This window comes from Glycine soja, chromosome 14 (genome assembly GCF_004193775.1).
Source record: "Glycine soja cultivar W05 chromosome 14, ASM419377v2, whole genome shotgun sequence".
Taxonomy (NCBI): Eukaryota; Viridiplantae; Streptophyta; class Magnoliopsida; order Fabales; family Fabaceae; genus Glycine; species Glycine soja.
The window spans coordinates 6,884,035-6,899,584 of NC_041015.1; positions in this window are offsets into that span (position 1 = coordinate 6,884,035).

The window sequence follows — 15,550 nt, forward strand, 5'->3', positions numbered from 1 at the left end:
ATTTTTGATGAGCTAAAATATGCTCTAAATACGTATTAGATGTCGTCTTGAATTTTGAAGCGTATTAAAGAGCAAGAATCTTGTCAGAGTCTGTTGAATCGAAAAGAAAGAAAGTGCTATTAGAAAGGATTCACAGGTTCAAGGAAGTATTTACAAAATACAAGGCTAAGACAAGAAAGAGGGCTTCGAACCATTGGGCAAATCGAGCTGGCGTATGGTCGAATCGAAGTCAAGGCAACAAGATTTCTGGATTTGGCGCAATTTCTGACAAAACTTCACAAAATTAGTTCGACTTCGAGCAATGTGGGTAACCGTTCTAAGGAGCAGTTATGTGCATGCAAGGTGTACGTAGCAGGACACTTGGCATTAGGATAGTGTTCGACCGTTAGGGCAGTTTATTTTCGAATGTCTATATATAGCAGTTTTTAGTCAGATTTCGGGGTCGCAAATCATTTCTACAAATCCTTATACACTCAAAGTACCCAGCGCAGAGAGAAACGAGTACGCAAGGAAAATGTATGATTGTGAACCATTTTAAGTTTCTGTAAACTTTACATTTCAAGTGCAATGCAGTTTACGTTTCACTTTATAATTCCTGTCTTTTAAATGGTTCATTCGATCGAATGAACTCGCTGACCCCTTAAATTCTGCATTTTACTTTTCTCTTGTCAATTTACTTCCAGCATTTCGTTCCTTTCAAAGAACTTTACCTTTTACAAATTTCAAACCAATGAATGTTTGTTGCAACGATGAACATTAAAGGCTTTACATCTACAGCAAACACACAAATGGCATGCTCCTGAGATTCACTAGTCGATCTCGCAAGCAACTCGATTAGACTAGCGATTGTTTACCAAATTTCAGCGTAAACAAATTGGCACGCCCGGTGGGACAGGTCAATTGTGTGTTTCTGCTTTAAATTATTGTTAAAGTTTTATTCAGTGCTATTGGTTTATTGCATTCTTAATTGTTTTGATCTTGTATGCATTTAAGAAGTGGGAAATCTGTTCCACACTTAACAGAATTTAAAACTCGTATAAGGATGGCTAGACCACCCCCAAGTAATCGAAACAATGACCTTCCAAATATGGAGGGGCAACCAACGCAGACATCTGTCAGTAATGCCAATATAAATTCTGGCATAGGAGCAATTCCTGACCAAACTGTTGGCACGATAAGTTCGACTGCTTCGACGGTTATGAATCAGACAGGGGTAACTTCTCCCATGACCAACATGACGTTGGCAAGTTCGACCACGTCAGCGTCTGCTTTTGCCCCATGGAATAACCCCAGTTTAGGGAATCCCAGTGGAAGTCCCTTTCGACCGCTTCAAAACCCTCTATATGGCATGCCTACATCTTTGATGGCAGGGCTGCAAAACTCTCAACAAAATGTAGAGAATCTTAATACGTTCTCTCCATCAGGGTCTGTAGCGGGCAATCAAGGTAGGGTAATTCCTCAACATTTAACCAATACATCCGTTTTGTCACTCAGACAACAAATGGATGAAAGTAACCATGACATGGTTAACATGTTAACACAACAAATAGGAACTGTCATTAACCCCTTAATTCAAAATACAAATGACAGTTACCAAATGTTAACAAATCAAATAAGTCGAATTGCTGACTTTTTTGGGGCACCACCCATACAGCAACCACCAATTCGACAAATCCAAATACAGGCGCCTGTCCAAGAGATACAGATGCCTAACAATCCAGGGATGCAAATGGCTCAAGCACCACAACCAGTGGCACGCATAGAGCCACCAGCCCAACAGGTTGAACCAAACCCTGATATAGTATTGGTAAATAGAAACCAAAATGCTGATGAAGTAATAGGGAATATTCAACAAAACCGTTTCAATAGGCAAAATAACCTGGCCCAAATGGTCGAAACAATTTTAGTACAGAATGGTTTGAACTTGGGCTTACACAGGCCCAATTTTGTGTCTCCATTATCTGAGTATGTGTTACAGACAGAATTACCAAGGGGTGTGAAAATCCCTAAGTTTACTAAGTTTGCAGGAGAAACAAATGAGTCCACTGTCGAACACATTGCTAGATATTTGGTCGAGGCAGGGGATTTGGCTAATAATGAAAATTTAAGAATGAAATATTTCCCTAATTCCTTAACTAAAAATGCTTTTACATGGTTTACTACCCTTCCTCCTCATTCCATACATAATTGGAACCAATTGGAAAGGATTTTCCATGAGCAATTCTATATGGGACAGTCTAAGATAAGCCTTAAAGAATTAGCCAGCGTTCGACGTAGGGCACCTGAATCAATTGATGATTATTTGAACAGATTCAGACTCTTAAAGGCAAGGTGTTTCACCCAAGTCCCTGAACATGAATTAGTCGAAATGGCTGCTGGTGGCCTAGACTACTCGATTAGAAAGAAATTAGATACCCAGTATTTAAGGGATATGGCTCAATTGGCTGATAGAGTTCGACAACTCGAACGATTGAAGGCTGAAAAGGCTAGAAATTCTAAGTTCCACAAGAAGGAAAAGGTTGCGTATGTTGAAACCAATGACAGTGACCAGGAGTTCGATATTATTTATGAAGATATCGAGGACAATGAGGTTGATTTAGCAGAATTAAAACCTGGACCTCCTTATGTTTGTAAATTCCTTAAACCTTCCAATGGAAAAAACCCTGTTGAACCTAAAAATGATAAATTTGTGTCTAAAACTTATACATTTGATATAACTAAATGTGATGAAATATTTGATTTATTAGTCACAGATGGCCAAATTGTTGTTCCTAAGGGCTTGAAAGTACCCCCAATCGAACAACAGAGGAAAAGGGGTTATTGTAAATTTCATAATTTCCTTGGCCATAAAACCTCACGTTGTGTTCTTTTCAGGGATTTGGTTCAAAAGGCTCTTAACGAAGGGAGGCTCAAATTTGGTGAAAAACCAAAGGTTGCCCAGGCAAATGCTGAAACATCCAAAGCTGCTGAAACTCTTTATGCAGAGCCCCAAGAAATAATGATGGTCGAAGCAATGGAGTTGTCTCAGGTGCAAGTTCAGGGCATATCTGAAGAGGATTACAACGAACAAATGAAGGTTGTGTATCCTCAGGCTGAGGAGGATCTAATTGATTTCTTGAACAGATGCAAACTCGAAAGCAAGAGTGTGATGCTCTGCCCTCGCTGCAGTGCAGTATGTGATAGGGAGGCTACTGAGAGCCTCAAAAAATACCAAGTTGTTAACAAGGGGGCAAAACAGAACCAACGTTTTGATAAAGGCGAAAGGGTTATGGTGCAGTCGAATAGTAATCAGAAGTATGATCGAAGGAATACTTTCGTTCCTCCTGGATCAGTTCCGGTCGAAAAATGGATGCACCAGGGTCTCATAAGGTTCAACAAAGGGGCCATGGAAGTAGGTGGTTCGAGTGGAACAAAGCAAATTGGCCCACAGGAGGCTAATAGGTACTCTTATAGGAACAATTACAGAGGAAAGAATCCTATGATGAGGACCCAATGGCGCAGGTTCCAGCGTCAGAAGAAATTGGCCCAACAGAATCTGCAAACGGGCCAGTATAAAGAAGTATCTAGGAGGCCAGTAAAAGAGAGACTCCTGCCTCCAGTAGATGAAGATAAGATGGAGGATGAGGATCTACTGGATTCTGAACCAGACTTTGATGTCATCTGTGTGGTATCTATCTTGCCATCTGAATATGATGTCCAGTCTGAGGTTACTGAGATCGAAGGTGAGTTCGATCATTTTGATATGGCTGACCCAAAGCCAGTGTGCTATTATGTTATGAACAATGGCTGTGTGGAAGAACAATTAGCTTATTTCGAAAAGCCAGATTTTCAGATGAAAAGTCATCTTAAACCTCTTTTCATCAGGGCAAAAGTTGAGAATGTTGGAATCAACAAAGTGCTCATAGATGGAGGAGCGGCTGTCAACTTAATGCCTCGATCTATGCTCTACAAGATCGGGAAACATGACACTGATCTATCTGCCCACAACATTGTGCTCTCTAATTATGAGGGCAAAACTGGCTATTCTTTGGGAGCCATTCAAGTAGATGTTGCTGTAGGCAGTATAGTTCGACCAACTTTATTCCTGGTGATACAGTCCAAGGCTAATTTTAACTTGCTATTAGGAAGGGAATGGATCCATGGAGTTGGGGCGGTGCCATCTACTCTCCACCAGAAACTCATTATCTGGAGGGAGGATGGAATTGTTGAAAATATAGAGGCAGATCAAAGCTTCTATAAGTCAGAGGTTGATAATGTTACTCCACAAACCTTTGACAAAAATTTGGCTAACATAGCACCTTGTGGTGACAAGGAGACTGTTTTCGAGCCAAGTGACAATGTTATCCACTCTGTTAAACTCCATCCTACCCATGGGTTTATATGGGAGAGGGAGGAAATTGATGCAGTTTCCTCTAAAGATGGGGTCATTCCACCAACTGGGTGGAATATATATGAAGATTAATATGCCTGAGGCCACTGCATGGGCCAGAATTACGGCTTATATGGCCGAAAATAGACTAAATACGACCTTGGAGGCTGAGTCCCAACAAAATATGGCAGTTGAAGCCAAGATCGAAGATCATGAAAACAAAGAAACAAAGGATCGAAGACTGGACTGCATTTATGATGATGAGCCACTGGGTTTTGAGAAAAATCCCATAAGTGAGGTGCCAAAGATGCAGGCTCAAGATCCTTTGGAGGAGATCGACATTGGAGATGGCTCGATAAAAAGGCCAACCTATATCAGTGCCAATATCACCTCAAGTCTAAAAGAAAAGCTGGTGCCTCTTCTTAGAGAATTTAAAGACTGTTTTGCTTGGGATTACCACGAAATGCCTGGGTTAAGCAGAGAAATGGTCGAAATGAAATTACCTATTAAGGAGGGGAAAAGACCAGTAAAACAACTACCAAGAAGATTCGCACCAGAAATCATGTCCAAGATTAAGGAAGAGATCGAAAGGCTGCTGAGGTGTAAATTCATCAGATCTACCAGGTATGTCGAATGGTTAGCAAATATAGTCCCTGTCATTAAAAAGAATGGAACTCTTAGAGTATGCATAGATTTTAGGGATTTAAATAATGCTACACCTAAAGATGAATATGCTATGCCAGTAGCGGAAATGTTGGTAGATTCAGCAGCTGGCTTCGAATTTTTAAGCATGTTAGATGGTTATTCTGGTTATAACCAAATATTTATTGCTGAAAGTGATGTGTCAAAAACAGCATTTCGATGCCCTGGTGCTTTAGGCACTTATGAATGGGTGGTTATGCCCTTTGGGTTGAAAAATGCTGGGGCCACTTATCAAAGGGCCATGAATTCCATGTTTCATGATTTTATTGACACATTTATGCAAGTTTATATTGATGATATAATCATCAAATCCTCCTCATAAGATAGCCATTTGGATTACCTTAGGCAATCTTTCGAACGAATGAGGAAACATGGATTAAAAATGAATCCATTAAAGTGTGCTTTTTGTGTGCGTGCAGGAGATTTCCTTGGTTTTGTGGTGCATAAAAAAGGCATTGAGATAAATCAAAACAAGACAAAGGCTATTCTTGAGACGAAGCCTCCTTCGACCAAAAAACAGCTTCAGTCTTTGCTAGGAAAAATCAACTTCTTGAGGCGATTCATCTCGAATCTAAGTGGCAAAGCTCAAATTTTTTCGCCATTACTTCGACTCAAGAAAAATGAACCATTCAAATGGGATGAAGTGCATCAAAAGGCTTTCGATGAAATTAAAGAATATCTGATCAAGCCTCCTGTGTTAATGCCTCCTAGTCGAAACAAGACTATGAAGTTGTATATTGCTGCGTCTGACAAGACCATTGGTAGCATGTTGGCTCAGGAAGATGATGATGGCGTAGAGCATGCAATTTATTATCTTAGTCGTGTACTAAATGATGCAGAAACTAGATATAATGCCATAGAAAAACTTTGTCTTTGTTTGTATTTCTCTTGTGCAAAACTTAAGCAATATATAAAGCCTGTTGATGTTTATGTATATTCTCATTATGATATTATTAAGCACATGTTGTCAAAACCTATTTTACACAGTAGAATTGGAAAATGGGCTTTGGCATTAACAGAATATTCTTTAACGTACAAGCCTTTGAAATCTGTTAAGGGTCAAATTGTGGCAGATTTTATTGTAGATCACTCAGTGATCGAAATGCCGCAAGACTATGTCGATACAGAGCCTTGGATTTTGTATTTCGATGGTTCGAAACACAAACGTGGAACTGGAATTGGAGTTTTAATAATATCTCCCAATAAAGTTCCAACTAAATTCAAATATAAAATCAAAGGGCTTTGTTCTAATAATGAGGCTGAGTATGAGGCTCTAATTACAGGCCTTGAAATTTTAATTAGCTTGGGGGCAAGAAATGTTAACATAAGGGGTGATTCAGAACTAGTGTTGAGACAATTAACACAAGAATACAAATGTATTAATGAACACTTAGCAAAATATTTTGTTATGGCAAGTTCTCTTCTGAATCATTTCGATTACATTAACATTGAGCATATACCTCGACAAGAAAACCAAGAAGCAAATGATTTAGCCCAAATAGCTTCAGGGTACAAAATGTCGAAGGAAAAGTTAACTCAGTTGATCGAAATAAAAGATAAACTGGTATTACCAGAGCCATTAAGCACTAAATTGCCAATGCCAAAACTTGTGGGGGCAAGTACACCACAAAATAATGAAGATGAAAGCATAGATGATCTCCAGGGAAAAATTCAAATTTTGGCCATTGACAATATGTTAGATAATGATTGGAGAAAGTCCATTGTTGAATATTTGGAAAATCCAATAGGTAATGTGGCTCGAAAGGTCAAATATAGGGCTTTAAATTACGTGATTGTGGGAAATGATTTGTTTAAAAAGACTGCAGAAGGAGTGTTGCTAAAATGTCTAAGTGAATCAGAAGCATACTTGGCAGTTTCCCATGTTCACAGTGGGGCCTGTGGATCACATCAAGCAGGCCATAAAATGAAATGGCTTTTATTTCGACAAGGTTTGTATTGGCCTTCGATGTTAAAAGACTGCATAGAATTTGCTAAAGGCTGTCAGGAATGCCAAAAGCATGCAGGGATACAGCATGTACCTGCTAGTGAGTTACACTCCATAATCAAACCTTGGCCTTTCAGAGGATGGGCTTTGGACCTAATTGGTGAAATCAAGCCTGCTTCTTCTAAGAACCAGCGTTATATTATAGTTGGTATCGATTACTTTACAAAATGGATCGAAGCAGTCCCTTTGCCAAATGTTGATCAGGAAGCAGTAATTAGTATCATTCAAAATCATATTATTTATAGGTATGGTATTCCTGAAACAATTACCACTGATCAAGGTTCAGTTTTTACTGGACGAAAAATGCAAGAATTTGCCCAAAAAATTGGCTTTCGATTATTAACCTCAACACCATATTACGCGTAAGCAAATGGTCAAGTTGAAGCAGCCAATAAGATTGTAATTAACTTGATTAAAAAACACATTGCCCAAAAGCCAAGAAATTGGAATAAAACGTTAGATCAAGTTCTATGGGCATGTAGAAATTCTCCTAAGGAATCAACTAATACTACCCCATTTCGACTGACTTATGGGCATGATGCTGTACTTCCGGTCGAAATACATTTGCAATCAGCCAGGGTACAAAAACAAATGGACATTCCAATCGACCATTATTGGAAAATGATGTCAGATGAGTTGGTTGATTTAGATGAGGAGAGATTAAGAGCATTAGAAGTTTTGACTAAACAAAAAGAAAGAGTTGCTAAAGCTTATAATAAAAAAGTGAAGTCAAAAACTTTTAATATTGGAGATTTAGTTTGGAAGGTTATCCTGCCCATGGATAGTAAGGATCGAGCCTTGGGCAAATGGTCCCCAAATTGGGAAGGACCGTTTAAAATAATTCAGATTTATTCGAATGGTGCTTATGAGGTGGAGGAGCTAACCCCTCAGAAACGTACTTTGAGTATAAATGGTAAATATTTGAAAAAATATAAACCAACACTGCTCGAAGTTAAAATAAGCATAGAATAAGAGAAATACTGGAAACATAAAAATGGCGATAACAGTAAATTGCCACAAAAGGGCATTTGTCAATATTACATCAAAAAGTATAATCGAAATACAGAATTCGAAATAAAGAAATCACAAGTTCTACTAATTCATGACCAAATCCCCATACAGCTTTTTCAAGGTGGCCATCTCTTTAGTTAAGACCTGGTCAGCACTCTCCATAACCTTTGCCTCATCTGCTACAGCCTGAGATGCGCTAAAGGCCTTCAGGCCTTCCCTCCCTTTTTCATCAACCAATTTCTGAATCGAGTTAGCGGCCTTCTCCTGGAGTTCCTTGCGTTTGGCCTGCTCTGTCACAATTTTCTGCCTTAGATCATCGACCTGAAACAGCAGATCCGTAATAGTTGCCTCCCAGGAGGAGATGTTATCATCACAGTCTTTGATCTCAGAAGATCCTTCTTTCGCCTCTTTGGTGAGACGTTCGACTTCATGTTGAGCAGCTCGGGCTTTCTCGAGCAGAAGGATATGTGCCTGTTTCTGGGCATCTAGTCTTGTGCCATTTTCGCGTTTTTTCTGCACAGTACTTGCAAATTGGTCAATGATGGCCTCGATTTGGATAACTTTGCCTAGAGTCTCGTCAGAGGTAAGGGGGTTGTGCAATTTCTTCAAAAAGTTCAGGTGCCCAAAGGCAGCAGAGGGGTTCTCTTCAATGGATTTAAGCACATCTTTCCGTGCGTATTCCGTTGATAACTTCAAGAGCAGAGAATCTTGGCGTACTGAAGAGTTTATTTCAGCATCAGATGAGGACGAAGCACCAGGAATCTTTTCACTTGAGGTGTTGGCTTGACTTGTGTTCAGTAGGAGTCGAAGGGCTGCAGCAGGGTCTTCATTTTGCATTTGAATAAATGTATCTTCTGCGATCCCTATGCTAGCGGAAAGTTTAGATGTTGAGGACACCGGGTAAATGTCTGAGCCTCCAGCTTCAGCCTCTTTTATGGCGTCTTCATCGAAAAAGTTTTCTTCGGATGAACTTTTCTGACTCGATTCATGAGGAATGGTATTATCTGACTGGTTCGGCTCATGAGGGTCATCGACCTCTGCCCAACCATGAGGACTACTGGATCCAATGCCTTGACCTTCACCCCATTCCTCAACATTCACTGCATCCGCCTCAGGAGCGGGAGATGTTCGCGCACATGAGGGTATTTCTTCTGCAGAAACATTTTGTTGCACCTGATTCGAATTGTCATGGAAAAAGGTTAACAAATAGTTTCGTATAAGCCATGATTAAAATCACATTAAGAATGATACCTCGACGGTAGGTTGTTCTCGTGGTGAGTTCGGTTGCTCGACAGGGTTGCCCATCTCAGCAATAGAAGGAGCAGCTTTTACCTCAGTGCCGTCAATATCGGTCGAAGGTGGTTGGACGTCAACAGGTTGATGGTCACCTTGTTCTTTTGAAGACTTGGTCTTTTTCTTTTTCTTCTTGGCTGGCTCACCACCCTCGACAGCCACAGAAGGTTCAGGCTCGACCTGCTTCACTTTCTTTTTCTTCTTAGGCATTTGAGCCTGGGAATTGCCTGCCTCTGTTTGTTCAGCAAACTTGGTCGAAGTCGTAGGTAACTTTCTTTTTCTTATAAGAGGTCTCTCCTCTTCTTCCTGCATTACGAGGGTAAAGAAATGTCAGAATATAGACTTGAGGGAAAGCTATAATATTGACATTAGAAATAAAACTTGCATCTTTCTCTTCGTCTAATTCGACGCCCGCATGCTTCGAGCGTTTTGAAGTCGTGGTAGTCTCAGTGCTATCATCTTTCTTTTGACTCTAAAAAATAAAGAAATATGAGGCAAAACGTTAAGATTAAAAGATAAGTTCGGAAGAGTTACCTTCTCTTCTTGTTTCCCTTCTTGGATTTTCACCCCAGTGGGTTTCTTGGGTCTCATGTCAGCTCGAGACGTTTCAGCACTCCTCTTCGTCATAGGTGCTTTGCCTGAAAGTAATAATTTTAGAAAAGACAAAAATACATATCAATTTAGAAAGTCAAAAGTAAGTTAATACCTCGAGCTTGAAGGCTTGAGCGAATATTCTCGACCGTTGGTTGCACAAAGCCACTCTCAAGCCTGGAGATCATGATAGTAGTGTCTCCAACCGAACGGGTCAAGTAATATTTTTCCCACCAGGTAACAAACCCCATGGTGCAGAAGTGGGAATGGTTGAACTCAAAAGGATGCAGGTTATAGTTTTCATCAAGAGAAATCTTCAAAAACTTCTTGAAGGTCTTTTCCGAAAGATTGGCCCCTCTTATGACGTCTTGAGGATCTTCGAACAAGCTTTTAGGACGAATTTGCGAGAGGCCAAATTGTCTTGAAACCAAATTAGGCTGGTATCCAACCAGGCCTAAATAGTTCGATTGAACACCTGTACGACAAGACAAGATCTGTGGATTCAAGTAAAATGACCATATTTCGTTCACTTCTTCTTCATTGTCCGGATCGACAGTAGGGAAATAGTCAGTGAACCAGGCAGGGCCAACCTCTCGACTAATGAATGGAGCATGTTGGGGAAGAAACTTGTCAAAGCTCAGAAAAATCCTCATATACTTTAGGAACAGTTTTTGTGAGCTTGGATCCAAGGTCTTGGGTGTTAGTCGAAGTGCTCTCTGGCCTTCAATCGAGCGATTTGCAACTTCTTCAGCATAATCTTGTGGGATTATTAATCCCATTTCCTGTTCAAAAGTGGCATTAAGCCACAACTGGAGAAGCCACATAGGCCCAGACACTAAGAAGGAAGATCCATCCTTCGATTTCTTCAGATCATCGCATGCCTCACCAAGTGATTCGTATAGCACTGCTAACAAGAGGCGTCCAAATCCAAAGTTCTGACCTTCATGAATTTGTAATGCCATTGGAATAAATCTTTTGGCTACTTGCAAGGATTTCGTGCAGAAGACATAGTGAGATAGCCACAGGGTTAAGAAGGCTACGTGCTCTTCATCAGAGACCTCCTCTTCGACTGGTCCTTTGTGTTCAGCTATATATTTGGAAAAGGTGTTCTCCTTATATACTAGCTTGATATTATCACTAGAATTAGTGGGGTCGTAAGTTTCTCCGCTAGGCCTAAGGCCTGTAAGGGCGGCCACATCTAAGAGAGTAGGGGTCATCATACCACACTTAAACTGAAAGGTGTTGGTAGAAGATTCGAAGAAGTGCATAGCTGCTATCAGCATCTCTGGTCGATATTCAGGACCAGATCGAGAGAATTGTATCAAATCAAAGATGCCATATGTCTTCCAGAAATCCTCATACGCTTGTTCGACTCGATCAAGCCAAGGCAGGTAATCCCTATGGGCTATTGACGGGGCGGATCGAAAGAGTTTGTTGGGTTTGCTTAAACAATTAAAGTTGTAAGGCTCACTATAAAAAATCCTAGGTTCGCAAGTTTGGTAGCAGGGAAATACCTTACTCATTTTACTCGAAAGTGATGCTTGGTCTGGCAGGGGTCCACCAAAAGCGTAAACCGTTCTTTCCACTGCAAAAGGGATCATCACCTCTGATTCCCAGGTTTCTGTCTGTTCTGCGTCACCATGTGGTTCTGGAACCACCTTTTCTCCATCATTCCTGACTGTAAAATGTTGCCACTTCCCAGCAAACGGAACTGATTGCCCTTGCGACATCGTAAGAAATCTGAAATGGGATGATTCTTGCGAAGGGTTTGGTAACTTGTAGAATTAGTGAGTAAAAGCTTGGATTCACGGAGAACAGTGGCAAAGCTCAGAGATACGGTGAGGTTGATGATGAAAGGAGTAACAAATTGATATGAATATCTGAAAATAAGAAGGTTTCGCCGGAGATACGAATTAGAAGAAGAAGGGTTTCGGAAGCAAAGAAGAAGAAGGGTTTCGGAAGCAAGGAAGCTGAAGGGGTTTTTCTGGGGTTCTCTGCGCTATTTATGGAGTTTTACTTTAAAAAGAAAAAACAATATAATAATAATCAATTGTCAAAAATCAATCAAATCAGATTCCCCTTTCGACTTCCCAGCGTGACATGTGTCCCACTCTGCCTAGAAAAATGGAATTAATGATGGGTAGTAGGAGATCGAGGCGACGGTTACACAGTGAACGTGCGATCATGACGCCATTTCAAGAAAACTGGTAGAAAGAGAGAAAAAATGTCAACTTCTCATCTTCCTTCGATCTCGAATCGAAGCAGACATTTTTTGGGGGCAATTTGTTAGCCCATATTTTTGATGAGCTAAAATATGCTCTAAATACGTATTAGATGTCGTCTTGAATTTTGAAGCGTATTAAAGAGCAAGAATCTTGTCAGAGTCTGTTGAATCGAAAAGAAAGAAAGTGCTATTAGAAAGGATTCACAGGTTCAAGGAAGTATTTACAAAATACAAGGCTAAGACAAGAAAGAGGGCTTCGAACCATTGGGCAAATCGAGCTGGCGTATGGTCGAATCGAAGTCAAGGCAACAAGATTTCTGGATTTGGCGCAATTTCTGACAAAACTTCACAAAATTAGTTCGACTTCGAGCAATGTGGGTAACCGTTCTAAGGAGCAGTTATGTGCATGCAAGGTGTACGTAGCAGGACACTTGACATTAGGATAGTGTTCGACCGTTAGGGCAGTTTATTTTCGAATGTCTATATATAGCAGTTTTTAGTCAGATTTCGGGGTCGCAAATCATTTCTACAAATCCTTATACACTCAAAGTACCCAGCGCAGAGAGAAACGAGTACGCAAGGAAAATGTATGATTGTGAACCATTTTAAGTTTCTGTAAACTTTACATTTCAAGTGCAATGCAGTTTACGTTTCACTTTATAATTCCTGTCTTTTAAATGGTTCATTCGATCGAATGAACTCGCTGACCCCTTAAATTCTGCATTTTACTTTTCTCTTGTCAATTTACTTCCAGCATTTCGTTCCTTTCAAAGAACTTTACCTTTTACAAATTTCAAACCAATGAATGTTTGTTGCAACGATGAACATTAAAGGCTTTACATCTAAAGCAAACACACAAATGGCATGCTCCTGAGATTCACTAGTCGATCTCGCAAGCAACTCGATTAGACTAGCGATTGTTTACCAAATTTCAGCGTAAACAGTATGCAACAAATAATCAATGCAATATAGTCTGACCTCATGACATTGGTTCTTGATAACAGCTAATTATGAATATATTTTTGGGATTAAATTATATATGAATTTGTAATTAAATATTTGGTCTTCTGTTTTAATTTTACTATAAATTGGATGTATTTGTCAATCCATCAACAAATTTTTTACGCTTTGTCGGGAACTTTATTCTTTGTACTTGGTATTTTAGATATTCTATTTTTAATTGTATTCTTCCTTAATTTTTCAAATTGAAATGATAAAAAAAAGAAGTATCTTTTTCTTGTGAGTCCATGCTTGCAGGGTGGACTTCAAAAGAACTTGATCCATGAAAGATATTTTAAAGAGGTGGTATGAGCATGTTGAAAGTATACAATTAAGAGTCATTCACCCACCACCGACAAATTGTGATTTTTGTGGAGGAGAACATTTCACTAATAATTGTCATCTTTACTCCATGAAAAATTCTTGGTGGGAACAAGAGTTACACCCTTACAATCAATATGAAGAAAAAAGACTTTCTCATATGGAGAACGTGTTGATGCAATTCATGGAAACATACTAAGCTAGCTTCAAAGCCAATCAAAACTCAATTCAAAATCTGAAGATTCAAGTTCGCGAGAGTTACTCCATGAAAAATTATTGGTGGGAGCAAAAGTTACAACCTTACAATCAATATGAAGAAGAAATAATTTCTAATCTTGAGAATGTGTTGATAACTTGATGCAATTCATGAAAACATCTAAACCTAATCAACACACAATTCAAAATTTGAAAATTCAAGTTGGTAAGCTAGCAAAAGAAGTGACTAAATTATCGTTTTTGGTCACAAGGGAAGAAAACTTTGTAGAGGTTGAAGCTCATGAGGAAAGTCTTATAGAAAAGCATGATTCAAGAGAAAAAGATGAAGAAAAAAGTATGGAGAGAACACAACAACAATGGGAGAAGTGCTCACAAGTAGAAATTCAATAAGAAAGTATTCTCCAAGTCAATACCCCTCCTCATCAACTGATTGGAAAAGAAGAATGACATGGAGAACGTGATAAATCTTTAAGTGTCATTCTCTCATTGATCACCAGCACTTCTCTTGCAATGATATGGAAGGCGTTTCCGGAATACATAAGTTTCATGGAGTCTCTAACTAAGAGGTGAAAGTGCAAGGAAGATGTGTTCTATGTGACTTTTATGCCACCTTGAAGGTATCTGACCCGTCAAGCTAATGACGCTTACTGGGAGGCAACCCAAGATTTCTTACTATATTTCTTTTTTAATTAATTACATTGTGTGTTTTTTTGTTATTTCTTAGGATAGTTGTGTTGAATTTATTTTAATGATAATGTGTGCTTGCCTTAGCTCTATGAGGTTAAGAAAACTGTAGGAATGTCTTGCATGAAGCAATCAAATGCTTGTAAAAGTTGTTTGGCCAGGAGTTCAATTTCCTTCTGTAGGGGGATGATACCTTTGGTATTGATAATGATGATGCTGTAGAGATTGGAGTTGATGATGATTACATTGCGGACATCACTGCTACACAGGAAGCTTGGGATTCAGGGCCCACACAGGATTGAGACCCATTTTGATAAGGATTTTTTTTAATTGTCTTTATTTTGTTTTGTTTTATTTTATTTTATTTTATTTTCATTTTAATTTCTTGCATTTAGGATAATTTAATTTCAGTAGTTTAAATTTAGTCATTTAATTTTAATTCTGATAAAGAAGTAAAAAGTTTTTGATTGGTTGCAACAGATTTTGAGTGAATCGATTGCATGATTGAGACTACCTTCGTACTAATGGATATTTTTGTGAATTGTTGATTCTCGTGCAAAGTAGGCGTCAATGTAAGTGATGGAGTGTGAATTAATAGTACAAAAGTGAGAAGGTTAGTATTTTTGACAGAAAAACATGAAATGAAAACCTTCATACTTCAATGAAAACCGGTAAGTTATGTGAACTTTCAACTATGAGAGAACAACTAGTTTTAATTTCTTGATTTTGCATTATTCTTAGATTGCTTGAAATGTATGTATGATGTGGAGATGATCAAGGCCTTGTTTGTTATTATTCAGCTACTTAGCCAAAAAGTCATCTTGTGAATGAATGCATCTCTTGTACCCTTTTTGAGCCTAATGTAAAAAAAATTTGTCATTCGAACTCAAGCCCAAAATGTGATATTTACTAACTACCCTTTCTCAGGTTGTAGGAGAGTACTCATGGATCCAGACAAATTTGTCCCAAATTTGAGGGAATATTTTTGGGTGATTTTCTATTGTAGGAAAATAAATATGCAACACAAGTTAAACTGAGTTACAAAATATGGTATTACTCCAGCCTAGTATGAATGTTTTTACATTTGCAAAAAAAAAAAAAGAAGATTTAAAGAATAAAAGCAGGGTAAACCATC